We start from the raw sequence: 17,800 nt of genomic DNA on the forward strand, positions 1-17,800 counted from the left end.
GCTGAGGTTTGTTTGAAGTTGATGTACTGGAACGTGTTCAAGATCTGGCTCTTCTTGGGTGTTATTAGGTGTTTGGGACCTAGTACAAAACTCAGAGAATGATAAACTTTTTTGCTTCCCCCTGGAAGTGGGAACATGGCTTGTTTGGCATATTCAGAGCAAAATACAGAAGATGAGTAAATGGGGTCTAACAGAAAAAAAAACAGAGATGGAGGCTTTCTAAACTGAAGACCCTTCATTTCCCTACTTCATCTCCCTGCTATGAGATTTTTATCCTTGTCATTCTTATAGAGGGGGTTGGAGGTGAAGGCCTCATCTTCTGTAACTTCTTCAAGCTGAAAGGGGTTGTAGACTCTGTCTATTGGAGGCATAAAAATCCCGACCCACCTGATTAAATGAAAGTCTCCTATTTATAAGTTGTCGGTCTTGGAAGAATATATGAGGCCTCCTCACATGAATAGGATATTTAGATTTGGAAGCCGCGCAGCAGCAATAGCATCCACAGCAAAGGAAGATTCCTGTTGTAATTATTATTTGTAAAAAACAAGCCAGTTGGAGTGGGAACAGAAACAAAGACAATATTTCCAGAAGGCTAATGGGCATGGAGTATTAAGAGGCCATATTTAGAATCAGTATATATATATATATATATATATATATATATATATATATTGAACATTAACTCTTTACCTAATTATAGTACTTAAATTAAAGCAGCCCAGCCTCTTGTGACAAAGTATGGGGAGGCAGTTTGACCTTGATCACATCCTACAGACTGACAAGAGCATATCAAGCTTTCCTTATTTCTTCATGCATACAACTGCTTCTATCTGTAAATCATTCAGCCTCTGGATTATACAGAGGTTTATTCTTTCAAAGAGGCCTACTTGAGTAGACTTGTTTTATAATGTTCTTAGAGAGTGAACTAAAAGGTCTTTATTGTCTTTATCAAGCAGTAGAGTAGCTTGGTTCAAGTCTTGCCACACCGCAAGGGTTACATCAGGGGTGTCAAGGAGGATGGCCTGATATTTTCACAATCTCCCTCCAGTTAGCCATTGATGTCCTTTGGCCTCTAAAACTCATTGAACTTCATGTGGGGTCATTATATCCAGATGGTGTCCTAGAATAAGTGTATTAGCTTCTTCAACTAGCAAGGCAGTTGTAGCTTTTACTTGCAAACATCCTGGCCACCCACCCTCTGCTACTGGGTCTAGCTGTTTGGAGAAGGAGACTACTTGACTGAGAACAGAGCCCAGCTTTTGGTCTAGGACACCAAAGTGGTTCCTGTTCTATGCCCTATATATAGGGTAAAGTAACATTGACCAAGGCAACTTCTTACTAGATACGTTATCTTTTCCTGAGGCAAGGAAAAAAAGAGAGCAAAAATAAACTATTGGGACTTCATCAAGATAAAATTCCTCTGAACAGCCAAGGAAATAATCAACAAAATTCAAAGGTAACCTTCACAATGAGAGAAGATATTTGCAAATGACATACCTGATAAATGGTTAGTATCCAAAATGTGTAAAGAACTTACACAACTCAACACTCAAAAACACAAATAATCCAGTTAGAAAAAGGGCAGAAGACAGGCATAGACTTTTTTCTAAACCTAACAGATGACCTACTGACACATGAAGAGTTGTTCAACATCACTCATCATCAGGGTAATGCAGATCAAAACTACAATGACATATCACCTCACATCAGTCAGAATGGCTAAAAATAACAACACAGGAATTAACACATGTTTTGAGGATGAGGAGAGAGGGAAACCCTTTTCCACTGTTGGTTGGAATGAAAAGTGGCAAAGCCACTGTGGAAATCAGTGCGGAGGTTCAGGAGAAAGTTAAAAATAGTACTACCCTATGATAGATCTATCACACTACTAGGTATTTATGCAAAGGAGACAAAAGTACTGATTGGAAGGGACAAATGCACCCTGCTATTTATAGCAGCATTATCAACAATAACCATCTATGAAAATAGTCCAATTGTCCATTGACTGATGAATGGATAAAGAATGTATGTATAGACATACAATAGAATACTACTCAGCCATAATAACGAATGAAATTTTGCCATTTGCAACCATGTAAATACAGTTAAAGAGCATAATGAGTCAATCAGAGAAAGACAAATACCAAATGATTTCACACATATGTAGAGCTTAATTTTTGTGTTTAGTTATTTTTCTGCACTCTCAGTGCAGAGCCAGACATGGGGCTTGAACTCACAAACAGTGAGATCATGATCTGAGCTGAAAACAAGAGTTGGACACCTAACTGACTGAACCACCCAAGTGCCCTACATATGTAGAATTTAAGAAACAAAATAGATGAAAATAGAGGGATGAAAAGAGAGAGGCCAACTAGGACACAGACTCATAAGTATAGAGAACAAACTGATGTTTACTGGAGGGGAGGTGTGCAAGGGAATGTGTTAAATGGGTGATGGGTATTAAAGGGTGCACTAGTAGTGAGAGCACAGGGTGTTGTATGTAACTGACGAAACACTAAATTTTACATGTGAAACTCACATACACTGTATGTGAACCAACTGGAATTTGTATAAAAACTTGGAAAAAACAAAGTTCTAGAACAAGAGCAGTACTTAATTTTTCTTTGATTTCTTTGAAGGCTTGGTGGCAGCTGTCATCCCATTCTAATGGAGCCAAATTGTTCCCCTGCATGTCTTTATAAAGGAGCCTAGCTGTGAGGCTAAACCCAGGGATCCAGATCCAGTGATGGCATACCATTCTAGAAGCATGTATGGATCCTTCTTCATGATGGCACCTTTCTTTATGGAATCCCTTCAGCTTCCTCACATCAAGAGGAATTTCTTTTCTTTAAATTGTTCCATATATTTTATGATGAAAAACAAGGGAAAAGAAGCACATTCCCTACTTATCTGAAAGGGATGTGAAAGGGAGGAGTGATATTGATATGAATTTTATTCTGAATTATCATATGATACACATATATTATTACCATTTTTTTAAATGTAGTCCCTTTTGTCAAGCACAGTGTGTATTCCTCAGACTGTCTGTTCTAGTGAGTATGCATTATGTTAAATTTAAATATTTCTTTTGGTCATGAAAGAACACTACAGCCCTCTTTCAACCTAATTGAGTAAATTAAGCTGCGCTTACTAGTACCATCTGGAAATGAAAAATCTACTTCACTTTTAGGCACCATTACTGTTCTGCAATTGTGGCTGTCTCTGGGGACAAATGGGGCAAAAACAAAAACAAACAAAAAACATAAAAATTTATCCCCTCTCTTCCTGACCACTTCTTCAACTTTTGTCTCCCCTACACAAAATGCCTGATTTGCTTACTCTTTGGTATCCTCAGCTAGTTTTGAGGCTTTTTTTTGTCCAGTGTTTTAAATGCTTTAAATATGGGCTTAAAGTGTTTAATGCCACCATACTGGAACCACAAATTGAATGAGAGTTGATTTATTTATCTTTTAAATTTTTACTTATTTTTTTAAGTTTTTATTTTAATTCCAGTTAGATAACATATAGTGCTATATTAGTTTCAGGTGTACAATATAATAATTCAACACTTCCATACATCATCTGGGGATAGTTGAGAGTTTAGACTCTAAGATGTTATGGAACTTTCAGCAATCATTTCTGTTATTGAGGAAGCATTAACAAGAGAAGAGTAGCAGCATTTAAGATCAATAACACAAGTATATATAGAGGGAATTTGAATAGAACTTAGATATTTATCCTTTATGGCCATTCTATTTAACCACAAACTGACTGGATAGAGTGTGAACCCCTGAAAAAGAGAACACAAAACTGATTCTGAAGAGCCAACCCCAGGACCTCGCTCTCCCTCTGTGATAATAGTGGTATGAAAAGTTTGCAAATGGTGGCCTATTTCAGGGGAATAATAACAGGAAGTGTTGAATGATATTTGGATATGTATCAGATTTGTGTCAAGCATATGATGGTAGAATTTGGGAAAGTGTCTAATGTTGCAAAGTAAATCTATTTACTACATACAGACGTGGATTTCTTCCCTCCACTTCTCAACTGTTCACACTAAACCTATTCTCAATACCATTTCTTAAGAAACAACAGCAATATTTAAAGACCCCAAGAGTAGTACTAATGAAGTAGAAGCAACTGAGGCCATTGTGTTAGTGATCTATAGTCTTAAGAGTATCATGAGTGGGGCAGCAAGCAAATTCATCTTTGTTTTCTGATGTTACTGTAGACTTTGAACCCTACTCAGCAGCATTGAGTAGCACTGTAACTCTTTAGTAACACCCATTTTTTGTGGTAAAAACCTCAGGGCTTATCACCAGTTTGTTGTTTGATATACTGGTCAGTTACTGGTTCTGAGTTATTGATTATGGCAACTCTGCTAATTGGTGAATCATTGGATCTCTTCATGGAAACTTACCTTTGAACTGTTTCTCTCTCCATCCAGCAGCAACAATTATTCTTCTCACTGACATTGATACCAGAAGTTAGCTCTTCTTTTTAACGAACTCCTTTTGGTGAGTAGTTTCAATCTTTATTGGAGGTGGACATTTTTTGGATTCTCTTTCTAGGTTCTTTGGCTGATATAGTAATTAAGTTGGCATAAAACAGATTAATAGGTGAATAACAAGTTTAATTACCTGTGTATGGCAGCACCATAAGACAGGTAAAGTCAGAGACAGTCCTGCAAGGGGAATACAACTGAGGCTTGTATACCCCTAAAGAGAAGGGATAAAAGGGTTAGGAATTCAAAGAGGAGGAAGACAATTCACAGGAACGTGCGAGGAGCACATACTGGGTAAACAGATGTGTGTCCTGCCATGCAGTTGAGTCTTACTGACATAAAAATGTATCTCTGGTAATAACTTTCTTCCTGGTACAGACTCCCTATGAATATTGTTTTAAGCTGTTAAGGAAAAGATAAAAAGCTTTCTGAGTTTCCTATGTCTGTGTTACTTCCTGCTCAAAACAACTACCTGCTAGAGCAATACATTTAGGGGTGATGTACTCTGCTCCCCTTCACGTCTCTGAACTGTATTCATTATGCAGTCTCAGGTTTTGGTGATTTTTCTAAACACTATGCTAGATATATAAAGATATCAGCGCATATACATGAGACAAAAATATTCTGTGTCTCTTTTTCTATGATTGTCAATCAACTTAGCCATTATATGGTTCCAAAATATTTATTTAGAGATTTAAGAACATAATTACACATAATGAATCATGACTCTAGTGTTTATACTAGGTTCTAACACAAGAGGAATGTAAAAGCTTAGAATTTATAGTATTATAATATCTGAATGACAGATTAGTTCAGTTTGGGTTCCCTTGTACCAGTTTTTCTGATCACACTAAATTTTTCTATAAGGTCTAAACACTTTACTTCCCTAGAAAGAGACCATTGATGGTATGTCCCTTTTTGTCTTCTTGTTTTGTTACTTTATTTCCTGGTAACACAGCAAAATTAGAGGAGAAAGCATGTCCTGTTATTATTATGTTCACATCTCTACAGAAGATCCAGCAGCCGGAGACTCTTCTTCATCACATCTCCTTCTTCCCTGGTCTCCCTTGTAAGCGAAATCTTTTGGCCACAAAATTATTTTGATGTATTTTCCCCACTTTAAAGTATATTCACATCCTCCGTCCCATTTCCCAAGGGATTGTAATTGCAATGTCACTTCCTTTAGATATGAGAGTTCTTTCTCCTTAGCCACCTGGTCATAAAGGCAAATTCCCTTATTTTCAGTGTATTTCCTGGTACTCCTGCATATCAAGAATTAGGCACTGACAGGTGTTTCAATCAACTTCGACCGAGTGTGTATCACCTTCATTCTAATTCCACACCTGTTGTGTAATAGCTTCAACATTCTACACTGGGTAATGTTACATATGTCACATGCCACAGTTGCTTCCCATCCAATGTGCAGTCAGGTAGGGCTCAGATCAGGGCATATGCATCCCCCCTGAAGCCTTCTCTACCCATTTGTCTACACCAAGGAACATGTATGCCATTTGATTCAGGGGAGCCGCTGGACAGCAAGACCATGATGAATCTCCAACCCAGATGCATTTTTTACAATATTTCTCCCCAGGAACACAAAATAGAAGATACTGTTTTTTTCTACCTTTGTGAAAAGATGATAAGGAACCAACATTCACTCCCCAACATTCCTGTATCTTTCACACAAGTCTTTCATAACTTTTTATCTCACCATTAGAAGTCATTCTGTATTTTCCACATTTTTATTAGCAATGATCATTCCTCCATCTAAACTTAAGAACCAAATACATATTTTTATTACTTATTTTTTAAAGTAGACTTATTTATATTTAGACAGAGAGAGCATGAGCAGTGGATGGGGCAGATAAAGACGGGGAGAGAGAGAATCCCAACTCACACTGTCAGTTTACAGCCCAGCTTGACACCGGATCTCACAAACAGTGAGAACATGATCTGAGCTGAAATCTAGAGTCCCATGCTTAACCGACCCAGCCACCCAGGCAACCCCGGGCATATGTATTTTTAAATGTATTCTAAACTGACCTCCCTATCTTTACTAACAGTTGATACTTAACTACCTGGTTGTTGATTAGATTTTCATGTGGGAATCACATAAATTCTGTTAGGCATTTAAAAATTTGTTGCACCTCACATCATATTTCTGGTTACATTTTAATTGCATCATGATGAAGTCATGCTTGTACAAAACATGTTTACTTGTTCTGATTGATTGTAATCAATGTTTGCTCTCCTATATTCCAAATGTCACCCTTTGGTCACTAGCAGTCCTCATTTTGATCTCTTTAAACCCTGAGTACCTCTTCTGATAGCAACATAATCTTGTTTACTTTATTAGAAGATCATAATGTTACAGGCTTGTTTTTACTTTTTTAAGACTTGGAACTGGTTGTACTAATGAGCCAGCTTCTTTATATGCAAGTTAATATTACAACCCAATGTGGTATCAAGGTGTAAATTGGGTTTTTCCTCTTGAACACTGAGGATAGTACCGAAGATACTCCTTAAATAACTCTTGTGACAGAAGAACTCATCTCCTGTCTCTTCCTCCACCTTTCGCTGTCTGGACCCCAACTTTCTTCCTTGTCTGTGAATTCATGTTGATGATTCCAACCAATTTTTACCTTTCAAAATTTCCTTTGTAAAGAGAGGTTAATAATTCTACGTATTCCAGTAAGAGTTGACTGTCAAAATATATTTTAAATATTATTTCCTTTTTTCTTCTTTTAAGCCATTTTTTAAATGTTTATTTATTTATTTAAGATAGAGAAGATGAGCAGGGTAGGGACAGAGAGAGAGAGGGAGAGAGACTATTCCAGGCAGGAACGATGCTGTCATCTCAGACCCAACACTGAACTGTATTTTATGAACCTGAAGATCATCACCTGAGCTGAAATTATGAATGTGGTGCTTAAATGACTGAGCTACCCAGGCACCCCATCCCTTTTTCTATAATGATACTTGGCCCAGGCTTCCTGGAATTGTTTTCAAATTGTGCAATTCTGACGCTCTTATTTTGTCAGCTATTGCTATAACCAACTATTTGGGAAATATAAAAGGCTCATTTCAGAGTCATTTAGAAGAACTCCCAAGTCACTAAAATCCTGAGCTCTCAGTGTCAAAATGCATTTTTCCATATGTCTTGTGTCAGATAACAAAGAAAGACAAAATATATGCATAAATGAGACTCACAAGACTTGGTTTGCAATTTCTATATATGACACACTATTTATCTGTTTTCTTTCATATTTTTACTTTGTGCCATTATCCATATTGTCATTATGGACAATTTAATTGCTCACATGCAATTTCTCAGGCTTCCTGGAATAGATTCGTGTCTGTTACCTCATGCTTGTACTACCCCAAAGATGTCACAAGTTGTACTCTAAAGATGCCACAAGTTAGAAAAAAAATTGAAATTAAACATTGCCAAAATTATTACAAACAGATTACTCCTACCCAGAAATTATATAAAGGAAATATTCTATGAACCTATTAAGACCTAAGCCACTGTAGTTTCTTTACAGGGGTAAAAAAGCACACCTGAGGAAAGACTAGCTGGTCTGATAGTCAAATGTTTTTGAAGCTTACATAAATGCGATTTATATATTTATTTTGTGGTTATATATATATATATATATATATATATATATATATATGATTTCTGATTAAGAGCATTATTTTAAAAAATATTACAGTAATTACTCTTAAACTATTTTCCCCATGCACACATAAAACCAAGACCTAGTGCATAAATAGAGGTTCCTGGGCATTGGACCAAACTCAACATGACCAGAATCCAGGATAGTAGCTTTCAGAGCCATCAGATTATCAGTGTTTGCATGTGCTAACAAGAAAAAATATACAAGGGCCAGACCATATAAAATTCTACTAAATTTCCCTCAAACAATTTATCTGTATTTTGTGAGCAACTGAAATACGGAAAACATAGACACATTCCTATTCAAATTTAAAGGACATTATTTTGGACTTTGTGTGTGTGTGTGTGCGTGTGTGTGTGTGTGCGTGCACACACACACCAACAATCATTTGTTTATTTATTTATTGAGATTTAAATCCAAGTTAGTTAACATATAGTGCAGTAATGATTTAAGGAATGAATTTAGTGATTCATCACTTACATATAACACCCAGTGCTCATTCCAACAAGTGTCTTCCTTAATGCCCCTCACCCATTTAGCCCATCCCCTCACCCAACACCCTGCCAGCAACCTCAGTTTGTTCTCTGTTTAAGAGTCTCTAACAGAGGCTTACTGGGAAGATGGCGGCATAGGAGGACGCTGGGCTCACCGCGCGTCCTGCTGATCACTTAGATTCCACCTATACCTGCCTAAATAACCCAGAAAACCACCAGAGGATTAGCAGAATGGAGTCTCTGGAGCCAAGCGCAGACGAGAGGCCCATGGAAGAGGGTAGGAAGGGCAGCGAGGCGGTGCGCGCTCCACGGACTGGCGGGAGGGAGCTGGGGCGGAGGGGCGTCTCGCCGGCCAGGCAGAGCCCCCGAGTCTGGCTGGCAAAAGCGGAGGGGCTGGACCGACTGTGTTCCGACAGCAAGCGCGACTTAGCGTCTGGGAGGACATAAGTTAACAGCTCTGCTTGGAAAGCGGGAAGGCTGGAAGACAAAGGGAGGGAGAGCTGCTGAGCCCTCGGACGACAGAGCTCAGTTTGGCAGGGAACAAAGGTGCTTGCCAGCGCCATCTCCCTCGCCCATCCCCCAGCCAAAATCCCAAAGGGAACCAGTTTCTGCCAAGGAACTTGCTCCCTCCGCGCAAACACCCAACTCTGTGCTTCTGCGGAGGAGCCAAACCTCCGGCAGCAGATCTGACTCCCTCCCGCTGCCACAGGGCCCCTCCTGAAGTGGATCACCTAAGGAGAAGTGAGCTAAGCCTGCCCCTCCTGCCCCCGTGCACCTTGCCTACCCACCCCAGCTAATACGCCATATCCCCAGCACCACAAGCCTGACAGTGTGCAAGTAGCCCAGATGGGCCACGCCACCCCACAGTGAATCCCGCCCCTAGGAGAGGGGAAGAGAAGGCACACACCAGTCTGACTGTGACCCCAGTGGTGGGCTGGGGGCAGACATCAGGTCTGACTGCGGCCCCGCCCACCAACTCCAGTTATACACCACAGCACAGGGGAAGTGCCCTGCAGGTCCTCACGACTCCAGGGACTATCCAAAATGACCAAACGGAAGAATTCCCCTCAGAAGAATCTCCAGGAAATAACAACAGCTAATGAGCTGATCAAAAAGGATTTAAATAATATAACAGAAAGTGAATTTAGAATAATAGTCATAAAATTAATCGCTGGGCTTGAAAACAGTATAGAGGACAGCAGAGAATCTCTTGCTACAGAGATCAAGGGACTAAGGAACAGTCACGAGGAGCTGAAAAACGCTATAAACGAAATGCAAAACAAAATGGAAACCACCACGGCTCGGATTGAAGAGGCAGAGGAGAGAATAGGTGAACTAGAAGATAAAGTTATGGAAAAAGAGGAAGCTGAGAAAAAGAGAGATAAAAAAATCCAGGAGTATGAGGGGAAAATTAGAGAACTAAGCGATACACTAAAAAGAAATAATATACGCATAATTAGTATCCCAGAGGAGGAAGAGAGAGGGAAAGGTGCTGAAGGGGTACTTGAAGAAATAATAGCTGAGAACTTCCTGAACTGGGGAAGGAAAAAGGCATTGAAATCCAAGAGGCACAGAGAACTCCCTTCAGACGGAACCTGAATCGATCTTCTGCAGGACATAGCATAGTGAAACTGGCAAAATACAAGGATAAAGAGAAAATTCTGAAAGTAGCAAGGGATAAACGTGCCCTCACATATAAAGGGAGACCTATAAGACTCGTGACTGATCTCTCTTTTGAAACTTGGCAGGCCAGAAAGGACTGGCACGAGATCTTCAGTGTGCTAAACAGAAAAAATATGCAGCTGAGAACCCTTTATCCAGCAAGTCTGTCATTTAGAATAGAAGGAGAGATAAAGGTCTTCCCAAACAAACAAAAACTGAAGGAATTTGTCACCACTAAACCAGCCCTACAAGAGATCCTAAGGGGGATCCTGTGAGACAAAGTACCAGAGACATCACTACAAGCATAAATCATTCAGACATCCCAATGACTCTAAACCCGTATCTTTCTATAATAACACTGAATGTAAATGGATTAAATGAGCCAACCAAAAGACATAGGGCATCAGAAAGGACAAAAAAACAAGACCCATTTATTTGCTGTCTACAAGAGACTCATTTTAGATCTGAGGACACCTTTAGATTGAGAGTGAGGGGATGGAGAACTATTTATCATGCTACTGGAAGCCAAAAGAAAGCTGGAGTAGCCATACTTATATCAGACAAACTAGACTTTAAATTGAAGGCTGTAACAAGAGATGAAGAAGGGCATTATATAATAATTACAGGGTCTATCCATCAGGAAGAGCTAACAATTATAAATGTCTATGCACCGAATACTGGAGCCCCCAAATATATAAAACAATTACTCATAAACATAAGCAACCTTATTGATAAGAATGTGGTAATTGCAGGGGACTTTAACACCCCACTTACAGAAATGGATAGATCATCTAGACACACAGTCAATAAAGAAACAAGGGCCCTGAATGATACATTGGATCAGATGGACTTGACAGGTATATTTAAAACTCTGCATCCCAAAGCAACAGAATATACTTTCTTCTCGAGTGCACATGGAACATTCTCCAAGATAGATCACATACTGGGTCACAAAACAGCCCTTCATAAGTATACAAGAATTGAGATCATACCATGCATACTTTCAGACCACAATGCAATGAAGCTTGAAATCAACCACAGGAAAAAGTCTGGAAAACCTCCAAAAGCATGGAGGTTAAAGAACACCCTACTAACAAATGAGTGGGTCAACCAGGCAATTAGAGAAGAAATCAAAAAATATATGGAAACAAACGAAAATGAAAATACAACAATCCAAACGCGTTGGGATGCAGCGAAGGCAGTCCTGATAGGAAAATACATTGCAATCCTGGCCTATCTCAAGAAACAAGAAAAATCCCAAATACAAAATCTAACAGCACACCTAAAGGAACTAGAAGCAGAACAGCAAAGACAGCCTAAACCCAGCAGAAGAAGAGAAATAATAAAGATCAGAGCAGAAATAAACAATATAGAATCTAAAAAAACGGTAGAGCAGATCAACGAAACCAAGAGTTGGTTTTTTGAAAAAATAAACAAAATTGACAAACCTCTAGCCAGGCTTCTCAAAAAGAAAAGGGAGATGACCCAAATAGATAAAATCATGAATGAAAATGGAATTATTACAACCAATCCCTCAGAAATACAAGCAATTATTAGGGAATACTATGAAAAATTATATGCCAACAAATTGGACAACCTGGAAGAAATGGACAAATTCCTAAACACCCACACTCTTCCAAAACTCAATCAGGAGGAAAGAGAAAGCTTGAACAGACCCATCACCAGCGAAGAAATTGAATCGGTTATCAAAAATCTCCCAACAAATAAGAGTCCAGGACCAGATGGCTTCCCAGGGGAGTTCTACCAGACGTTTAAAGCAGAGATAATACCTATCCTTCTCAAGCTATTCCAAGAAATAGAAAGGGAAGGAAAACTTCCAGTCTCATTCTATGAAGCCAGTATTACTTTGATTCCTAAACCAGACAGAGACCCAGTAAAAAAAGAGAACTACAGGCCAATATCCCTGATGAATATGGATGCAAAAATTCTCAATAAGATACTAGCAAATCGAATTCAACAGCATATAAAAAGAATTATTCACCATGATCAAGTGGGATTCATTCCTGGGATGCAGGGCTGGTTCAACATTCACAAATCAATCAACGTGATACATCACATTAACAAAAAAAAAGAGAAGAACCATATGATCCTATCAATCAATGCAGAAAAGGCCTTTGACAAAATCCAGCACCCTTTCTTAATAAAAACCCTTGAGAAAGTCGGGATAGAAGGAACATACTTAAACATCATAAAAGCCATTTATGAAAAGCCCACAGCTAATATCATCCTCAATGGGGAAAAACTGAGAGCTTTTTCCCTGAGATCAGGAACATGACAGGGATGCCCACTCTCACCACTGTTGTTTAACATAGTGCTGGAAGTTCTAGCATCAGCAATCAGACAACAAAAGGAAATCAAAGGCATCAAAATTGGCAAAGATGAAGTCAAGCCTTCGCTTTTTGCAGATGACATGATATTATACATGGAAAATCCGATAGACTCCACCAAACGTCTGCTAGAACTGATACATGAATTCAGCAAAGTTGCAGGATACAAAATTAATGTACAGAAATCAGTTGCATTCTTATACACTAACAATGAAGCAACAGAAAGACAAATAAAGAAACTGATCCCATTCACAATTGCACAAGAAGCATAAAATACCTAGGAATAAATCTAACCAAAGATGTAAAAGATCTGTATGCTGAAAACTATAGAAAGCTTATGAAGGTAGTTGAAGAAGATATAAAGAAATGGAAAGACATTCCCTGCTCATGGATTGGAAGAATAAATATTGTCAAAATGTCAATACTACCCAAAGCTATCTACACATTCAATGCAATCCCAATCAAATTGCACCAGCATTCTTCTCGAAGCTAGAACAAGCAATCCTAAAATTCATATGGAACCATAAAAGGCCCCGAATAGCCAAAGTAATTTTGAAGAAGAAGACCAAAGCAGGAGGCATCACAATCCCAGACTTTAGCCTCTACTACAAAGCTGTAATCATCAAGACAGCATGGTATTGGCACAAAAACAGACACATAGACCAATGGAATAGAATAGAAACCCCAGAACTAGACCCACAAACGTATGGCCAACTCATCTTTGACAAAGCAGGAAAGAACATCCAATGGAAAAAAGACAGCCTCTTTAACAAATGGTGCTGGGAGAACTGGACAGCAACATGCAGAAGGTTGAAACTAGACCACTTTCTCACACCATTCACAAAAATAAACTCAAAATGGATAAAGGACCTGAATGTGAGACAGGAAACCATCAAAACCATAGAGGAGAAAGCAGGAAAAGACCTCTCTGACCTCAGCCGTAGCAATCTCTAACTCGACACATCCCCAAAGGCAAGGGAATTAAAAGAAAAAGTGAATTACTGGGACCTTATGAAGATAAAAAGCTTCTGCACAGCAAAGGAAACAACCAACAAAACTAAAAGGCAACCAACGGAATGGGAAAAGATATTTGCAAATGACATATGGGACAAAGGGCTAGTATCCAAAATCTATAAAGAGCTCACCAAACTCCACACCCGAAAAACAAATAACCCAGTGAAGAAATGGGCAGAAAACATGAATAGACACTTCTCTAAAGAAGACATCCGGATGGCCAACAGGCACATGAAAAGATGCTCAACGTCACTCCTTATCAGGGAAATACAAATCAAAACCACACTCACATATCACCTCACGCCAGTTAGAGTGGCCAAAATGAACAAATCAGGAGACTATAGATGCTGGAGAGGATGTGGAGAAACGGGAACCCTCTTGCACTGTTGGTGGGAATGCAAATTGGTGTAGCCGCTCTGGAAAGCAGTGTGGAGGTTCCTCAGAAAATTAAAAATAGACCTACGCTATGAACCAGCAATAGCACTGCTAGGAATTTACCCAAGGGATACAGGAGTACTGATGCATAGGTGCACTTGTACCCCAATGTTTATAGCAGCACTCTCAACAATAGCCAAATTATGGAAAGAGCCTAAATGTCCATCAACTGATGAATGGATAAAGAAATTGTGGTTTATATACACAATGGAATACTATGTGGCAATGAGAAAGAATGAAATATGGCCTTTTGTAGCAACGTGGATGGAACTGGAGAGTGTGATGTTAAGTGAAATAAGCCATACAGAGAAAGACAGATACCATATGGTTTTACTCTTATGTGGATCTTGAGAAACTTAACAGAAACCCATGGGGGAGGGGAAGGAAAAAAAAAAGAGGTTAGAGTGGGAGAGAGCCAAAGCATAAGAGACTGTTAAAAACTGAGAACAAACTGAGGGTTGATGGGGGTGGGAGGGAGGGGAGGGTGGGTGATGGGTATTGAGGAGGGCACCTTTTGGGATGGGCACTGGGTGTTGTATGGAAACCAATTTGATAATAAATTTCATATATTGAAAAAAATAATAATAAAGTAATGAGTTGACTTTGCAATTCAAAAAAAAAATAATATAAAAATGTTGATTAACTTAAAAAAAGGGTCTCTAACAGTTTGTCTAACTCTTTGTTTTTATATTATTTTTCCTTCTGTTATGTTCATCTGTTTTGTACAATAAATTCCACATATAAGTCAAATCATACAATATTCTCTTTCTCTGAATGACTTATTTACTTAGTGTAATACACTCTAATTCCATCCAAGTTGTTGCAAAAATGGCAAGATTTATTTCTTTTTCATAGCCAAGTAATATTCCTGTGTGTGTGTGTGTGTGTGTGTGTGTGTGTGTGTGTGTGTTTGTATACATACATACCACTTCTTCTTTATCCATTCATCAGTAAATTGGCATTGGGCTCTTTCCATAATTTAGCTATTGATAGCCTGTGCCTATCAGGTGCATGTGCCCCTTCGAATCACTTTATCTTTTGGATAAATACCTTGTATTGCAATTGCTGGGTCAAAGTGTAGTTCTATTTTTAATTGTTTGAGGAAACTCCACGCTGTTTCCCAGAGTGGCTGTACCAGTTTGCATAGTCACTGGCAGTATGAAAGGGAAACCCCTTTCTCCACATCCTCACAAACATCTATTGTTTCCGGAGTTGTGAATTTTAGCCATTCTGACTGGTGCCATTATGGTTTTGATATGTAGTACCATGATGGTGAACGATGTTGAGCATCTTCTCATGTGTCTGTTAGCCATCTGGATGTCTTCTTTGGAAAAGTGTTTATTCATGTCTTCTGCCCATTTCTTCACTGGTTTTATTTTTTAGGGGGTCTTGAGTTTGATGAGTTCTTTATAGATTTTGGATATTAACCCTTATCTGATATGTCATTTGAAAATGCCTTCTCCTATTCTTGCCTTTTAGTTTTGCTGATTGTTTCCTTTGCTCTGCAGAAGTTTTTTACCTTGATGAGGTTCCAGTCATTCATTTTTGCTTTTGTTTCCCTTGCCTCTGGAGACACATCAAGTAAGAAGTTTCTGTGGCCAAAGTTAAAGAGGTTGTTGCCTCTTTTCTCCTCTAGGATTTTGATGGCTTCCTGTCTAATGTTTAGGTCTTTCACCCGTTTTGAGTTTATTTATGTGTATGGTGTAAGAAAGTGTCCAGGTTGGTTCTTCTTCATGTTGCTGTCCAGTTTTCTCAACACCATTAGCTGAAAAGGCTGTATTTTTTCCATTAGGTATTCTTTCCTGTTAGTCAAACATTAGTGGGCCATACATTTTTGGATCCATTTCTCTCTTCTGTTCCATTGATCTATGTGTCTGTTTTTGTGCCATTACCATACTGTTTTGATGACTACAGCTTTGTAATACAGCTTGAAGTCTGGAATTGTGATGCCTCCAGCTTTGGTTTTCTTTTTCAACATTACTTTGGCTATTCAGGATCTTTTCTGGTTCCATACAAATCTTAGAATTGTTTTTGCTGGCTCTGTGAAGAATAGTGGTGATACTTTGATAGAGGTTTCATTGAATATGTAGATTGCTTTGGGTAGTATTGACATTTCAACAATATTTGTTCTTCCAATCCATGAGTATGGAACATTTTTCCATCTTTTGTGTCTTCTTCAATTTCTTTCATAAACTTTCTATACTTCTCAGTGTATAAATTTTTCACCTCTTTGCCAATTTTATTCCTAGGTACTTTATGGTTTTTGGTGCACTTGTAAATGAGATTGATTCCTTTATTTCTCTTTCTGCTGCTTCATTATTGGTGTATAGAAATTCAACCCACTTCTGTACATTGATTTTGTATCCTGCGACTTTGCAGAATTCATGTATCAATTCTAGCAGTTTTTTGGTGGAGTCTTTTGGGTTTTCCACATTGAGTATCATGGTGTCTGCAAAGAGTGAAAGTTTGACTTCCTCCTTATCAATTTTGATGTCTTTTATTTCTTTGTGTTGTCTTATTGCTGAGTCTAGGACTTCCAATACTATGTTGACAAACAGTGGTGAGAGTGGGCATCCTTGTCGTGTTGCTGATGTTAGGGAGAAAGCCCTCAGTTTTTTCTGGTTGAGGATGATATTAGTGGTGGGTATTTCATATATGGTTTTTATGATTTTCAGTATTATTATCCTATCCCTAGTTTCTCGAGTGTTTTTATCAGGAGAGGTTGCTATATTTTGTTAAATGCTTTTTCTGCATCTATTGAGAAGATCACGCTGTCCTTATCTTTTTTTTTTTATATTAATGTGATTTATCACATTGATTGATTTGTGGATAGTGAGCCAGCCCTGCATCACAGGAGTAAATCCCGGGTGGTCATGGTGATTAATTCTTCTAAAGTATCGTTGGATCTGCTTTGCTAGTATCTTGTTGAGACTTTTTGCATCTATGATCACGAGGGAAATTGATCTATAGTTCTCTTTTTAGTGGGGTCTTTGTTTGGTTTTGGAATCAAGGTAATGCTGGCCTCATAGAATGAGTTTGGAAGTTTTTCTTCCATTTCTATTTTTGGAACAGTTTCAAAGAATAGTGTTAACTGTTCTTTACTTATTTCATAGAATTCCCCTGGAAAGTCATCCTGCCCTGGACTCTTGTTTTTGGGAGATTTTTGATTACTGATTCAATTTCTTTACTGGTTATGGGTCTTTTCATGTTCTCTTATTTCTTCCTATTTCAGTTTTTTAATTTATATGTTTCTAGGAATATCTCCATTTCTTCCAGATTGCTCAATATGTTGGCATATATTGCTCATAATATTCTCTTATTATTGTTTCTATTTCTGTAGTGTTGGTTGTCATCTCTCCTCTGTCTTTTGTGATTTTATTTATTTGGGTATTTTCCTTTTCTTTTTGATTGATCTTACTAAGGGTTTATCAATTTTGTGAATTCTTTCAAAGAACTAGCTCCTGATTTTGTTCATCTATTGTTGTTGTTGTTGTTGTTGTTGCTGTTGTTGTGGTTGTTTGGTATTGTTTATTTCTGTTCTAATCTTTATTTTTTCCCTTCTTCTGCTGGTTTGGAGCTTAATTTGCTATTCTTTTTCCAGCTTTTTAGCTGTGAAGTTAGGTTGTGTATTTGGAACCTTTCTTCCTTCCTTAGGAAGGCTTA

The 17,800-nt window shown here is 38.4% G+C and overlaps 1 protein-coding gene across 4 annotated transcripts in view; it reads left to right on the plus strand.

Annotated features, from left to right (window-relative positions):
- Positions 1-2,649: 2,649 nt before the first annotated feature.
- The window catches only part of LOC123608911 (amine sulfotransferase-like), a 55,406-nt gene continuing 40,255 nt past the window's right edge, over positions 2,650-17,800 (plus strand). For 2 of the 4 annotated variants that reach the window (XM_045499362.1, XM_045499364.1), the window contains exons 1-2: positions 2,650-2,769; positions 4,448-4,517. The gene's annotated coding sequence lies outside the window, so the exon portion shown is untranslated. The other 2 variants (XM_045499363.1, XM_045499360.1) reach the window with 2 other exon arrangements.

This window comes from Leopardus geoffroyi, chromosome B2 (assembly GCF_018350155.1).
Source record: "Leopardus geoffroyi isolate Oge1 chromosome B2, O.geoffroyi_Oge1_pat1.0, whole genome shotgun sequence".
Taxonomy (NCBI): Eukaryota; Metazoa; Chordata; class Mammalia; order Carnivora; family Felidae; genus Leopardus; species Leopardus geoffroyi.